Source organism: Tasmannia lanceolata, unplaced genomic scaffold (genome assembly GCF_043159265.1).
Source record: "Tasmannia lanceolata isolate RefF3 unplaced genomic scaffold, GAP_Taslan_0.1 ptg000007l, whole genome shotgun sequence".
NCBI lineage: Eukaryota > Viridiplantae > Streptophyta > Magnoliopsida > Canellales > Winteraceae > Tasmannia > Tasmannia lanceolata.
In genome coordinates, this window is record NW_027518684.1 from 112,211 (window position 1) to 117,286 (window position 5,076).

Sequence of the window (5,076 nt, forward strand, 5' to 3'; positions counted from 1 at the left end):
AAGCCATTCTTTGAAAAGCCCTATCCTACCTATAAAGTCCTTCCGGTGTTCAGAACTAATGATCTAGGTCCCGAAACAAAAAAAAAATGATGATGAATAAAAAAAAATGGAGTTTGAAGATCTGCTAGACTGAAAACCTGAAAGGGCGGTTTAGGCAAAATTTAAGATCATTCCCCTGTTAAGTTGAAAACCCGAAAGGGCGGCTTAGGCAAAAGCTAAGGGGATAGCCTGCTGAATCGAAAACCTAGAAAGACGGTTCAGGCAAAAGTTAAGGCTACCACGGTCCGCCAAGTTAAAAACCCTGAAGAGGTGACTTGGTCACGGTAAGAGAATCATTATAAGAAGGCTACAGCCAGTATCAAGACTGAAGATCAACTGAAGTTCAAGCAAATTTATAAGAAGGTTACAGCCGGTATCAGGACTGAAGATCAATTGAAGTTCAAACAAATTCAAGTGACATCCTCAAAACTGGGGGCATTGGAGCTAAGCAATCCTAGGAGTTGTAATTAAATCATTGAGGCATTACTGTTTTAAGGAAAAAGTCCAGTGTTTACCAATTGAAAAAAATATTCCTTGAAAGGATAGACTTACCAAATAAAACGTTAACTAAGTCAGAAGCATTACTGTGTCTGTCAGTGTAGTTAATCAATCGTTGTTATTCTATGTTCATTCCTTCAGAGCTCCTCAATCCTTTGAGTAGTGTCTTTTATCTAAGTTTTCTCTTTAGAAAGAGTCAATCGTCGTTCCTATGTCCAAATGATGTAACTGTCTTGGTGAAGGAGGCCCGGCCTAGGCAGCTCCCTTCAATTGTACCTGAAAGAGCTCGAGAATTTAGTCAAACAACTTCATTTCAAAAAAGATCAGCTCAGAAAAATTCAGAAGTGGAAACATCAGAAAGCCCAGCTTCCGTAAAAAGATCATACCTCAAAAAGGCATCTTAAGCTTGGAAGAGCCTCAGATGCAATGATGGTCGAGCCAATTTCTCAGAAAGATGAACCGTTAAAATTCAGAATTTCCTTCCAGTTAGTTAAATACTATCCTGGTCAAGAAATGTTTATCTAAACACCTATCAGGAGGCAAGTCCCACTTTTCCATGATTATATCCAAGAGAGCCGTTGTTCTAGATTACCAATTTTAAGTCTCTTGTTCAAGGTTTCAGTTATCCAAATCCCCAAAGACAAGACCAGCAGTCTCTTTGAGAAAAATCTTGTTGAAGTTTCATAAAAGTGTTTCTAATCCATTCTTGTTAGTAATGGTTCTTCGGTTTGCCGTTTCATCATTCGTCAAAGTCCTAGTTTCCGATATCTTTGTCAAGCATGATCTGTAACATCCCCGATTTCATTAAGTTCAAAAAATCAAAAATTCATCAAATCCAATCCTATGTCAAATTCAAGTTCATGAAAAATCTCTAAATTCTTCATTGTTGAATTCATCAATCAAAGCTATCTTGTTTCCTTGAGCCCGTTTGTGAACGGTGCCTCATTTTCTGAGTCCATTTGTGAATGGTCTCGTGTTCTCCTTGAGCCCGTTTGTGAACGGCGCCTCATTTCTGAAGTTCATTTGTAAATGGTCTCATGTTCCCCTTCATCCCGTTTGTGAACGGTGTCTCATTTTCTGAAGTTCATTTGTAAATTGTCTCATATCCTCTTCAAGCCCGTTTGTGAACGGTGCCTCATTTTCTGAGTCCATTTGTGAATGGTCTCATGTCCTCCTTGAGCCCGTTTGTGGACGCTGCCTTATTTCTGAAAAATCAAAAATTCATCAAATCCAATCCTACGTCAAATTCAAGTTTATGAAAAATCTCTAAATTCTTCGTGGTTGAAGCTATCTTGTTTCTTTGAGCCCATTTGTGAACGGTGCCTCATTTCTCGAGTCCATTTATGAATGGTCTCATGTTCTCCTAGAGCCCGTTTGTGAACGGTGCCTCGTTTCTCGAGTCCATTTGTAAATGGTCTCGTCTTCTCCTTGAACCCGTTTGTGAACGGTGTCTCATTTTTCTGAGTCCATTTACGCTCTCATGTCCTCCTTGAGCCCGTTTGTGGACGGTGCCTTATTTCTGAAAAATCAAAAATTCATCAAATCCAATCCTATGTCAAATTCAAGTTCATGAAAAAACTCTAAATTCTTCGTTGTTGAGTTCATCAATCAAAGCTATCTTGTTTCTTTGAGCCCGTTTGTGAACGGTGCCTCATTTCTCGAGTCCATTTGTAAATGGTCCCGTCTTCTCCTTAAGCCCGTTTGTGAACGGTACTTCATTTTCTGAGTCTATTTGTGAATGGTCTCATGTCCTCCTTGAGCCCGTTTGTGGACGCTGCCTTATTTCTGAAAAATCAAAAATTCATCAAATCCAATCCTACGTCAAATTCAAGTTTATGAAAAATCTCTAAATTCTTCGTGGTTGAAGCTATCTTGTTTCTTTGAGCCCATTTGTGAACGGTGCCTCATTTCTCGAGTCCATTTATGAATGGTCTCATGTTCTCCTAGAGCCCGTTTGTGAACGGTGCCTCGTTTCTCGAGTCCATTTGTAAATGATCTCGTCTTCTCCTTGAACCCGTTTGTGAACGGTGTCTCATTTTTCTGAGTCCATTTACGGTCTCATGTCCTCCTTGAGCCCGTTTGTGGACGGTGCCTTATTTCTGAAAAATCAAAAATTCATCAAATCCAATCCTATGTCAAATTCAAGTTCATGAAAAAACTCTAAATTCTTCGTTGTTGAGTTCATCAATCAAAGCTATCTTGTTTCTTTGAGCCCGTTTGTGAACGGTGCCTCATTTCTCGAGTCCATTTGTAAATGGTCCCGTCTTCTCCTTAAGCCCGTTTGTGAACGGTACTTCATTTTCTGAGTCTATTTGTGAATGGTCTCATATCCTCCTTGAGCCCGTTTGTGGACGCTGCCTTATTTCTGAAAAATCAAAAATTCATCAAATCCGATCCTACGTCAAATTCAAGTTTATGAAAAATCTCTAAATTCTTCGTGGTTGAAGCTATCTTGTTTCTTTGAGCCCATTTGTGAACGGTGACTCATTTCTCGAGTCCATTTATGAATGGTCTCATGTTCTCCTAGAGCCCGTTTGTGAACGGTGCCTCGTTTCTCGAGTCCATTTGTGAATGGTCTCGTCTTCTCCTTAAGCCCGTTTGTGAACGGTACCTCATTTTCTGAGTCTATTTGTGAATGGTCTCATGTTTTCCTTGAGCCCGTTTGTGAACGGTGCCTCGTTTCTCGAATCCATTTGTGAATGGTCTCGTCTTCTCCTTGAGCCCGTTGGTGAACGGTACCTCATTTTCTGAGCCCATTTGTGAATGGTCTTTTTATTCTCCTTGAGCCCGTTTGTTAACGGTACCTCATTTTCTGAGTCTATTTGTGAATGGTCTCATGTTTTCCTTGAGCCCGTTTGTGAACGGTGCCTCGTTTCTCGAATCCATTTGTGAATGGTCTCGTCTTCTCCTTGAGCCCGTTGGTGAACGGTACCTCATTTTCTGAGCCCATTTGTGAATGGTCTTTTATTCTCCTTGAGCCCGTTTGTGAATGGTACCTCATTTTCTGAGTCCATTTGTGAATGGTCTCATGTTCTCCTTGAGCCCGTTTGTGAACGGTGCCTCGTTTCTCGAGTCCATTTGTGAATGGTCATGTGTTCTCTTTAAGCCCGTTTGTAAACGGTACCTCATTTTCGAGTCCATTTGTGAATGGTCTCGTCTTCTCCTTGAGCCCGTTTGTGAACGGTACCTCATTTTCTGAATCCATTTGTGAATGGTCTCTTATCCTCCTTGAGCCCGCTTGTGAAAGATGTCTCATTTTCTTTTAAAAAAAAAAAAAAAAAAAAAAAAAAAAAAAAAAACGCTTGAGAACGATCTTTGTTCTTTCTGTTCGGAATCCATTCGAAAGTGGTATCTCATTCTCTCGTTGCCCGTTTGTGAACGGCACCGCATCAGGATTTCTTATTATGTTCTAATTCTAGGATTTCATTTAGGGCCTTGCATTAGGTAGTAAATGTTTGCGTCTAAGTTCCGTTTGTGTAGAGTCTTTTGTCGATTAAAGCTACGCAAAATGGCTCTGTCATTTTGACTTTGGTATTCGATGACTACGTCATCTCTACCAAAGAGGGGCATCTGTAGACACCCCATTTTGCTCTACCTTAATCGATAAAGAAATTAGGGTTTGTTTTCCGTCGGTTTTCCAATGTCTTTCTTTCCCGCATCCGTTTGTTACATTTCTAAATATTTTTGGTCGTTTCCGTCGTGTTTCGTATTTTCCCGCTAAATGTTGAGAATGATTATTCAGAAAAATCTAAACCAGAGAGAATTGGGACCCGTTTGGTGGGCCCGCATTGGGTGCTTCGATTAAATTTGGATCGAGAAAGTTGGACCCATTTGGTGGGGCCACATGATGCATTTTGATTAAATTTGGACTCGTTTGGTGGGCCCGCATTGAACATTTGTTTAAAATCGAATCAACCGAGGGCCCACATTGTGGGGCCCGCGTTGTGGGGCCTCTTGTGAGGCCTCTTATGAAGAGCAATGATGGTAGCTCTCCACTAAGACAACATGATGGGCCCTCCACTAAGAGCAATAATGATGGACTCTCCACTAAGAAACATGATGGGCCCTCCACTAAGAGCAATAATGATGGACTCTCCACTAAGAAACATGATGGGCCCTCCACTAAGAGCAATAATGATGGACTCTCCACTAAGAAACATGATGGGCCCTCCACTAAGAACAATAATGATGGATTCTCCACTAAGAGGGACAACATGATGAGCTCTCCACCAACATATCTCTCTCTCTCTCTTTCTCTCCCTATATATATCTCCCTTCCCATCCATAAGGGAAGGAGAAAAAAAAAAGGAAAAAAAAAAGAAATTTATCTTCCATTATCTCTTTCTCTTCCATTATCTCTTCTAATCACTCCCTCCAATCCCTTTCCTCAATATATTCTTCCATCCCTCTCCCTAATATTCTTCTTCCATTATCTCTTCACTCCCTCAGTCACTCCCTCTAAACACTCCAGAGAAAGCGAAAGACGGCGGAGCGGATCGGCGGCGGCAGGATTTTTTATATTTTTTTAGATTGGGCGGA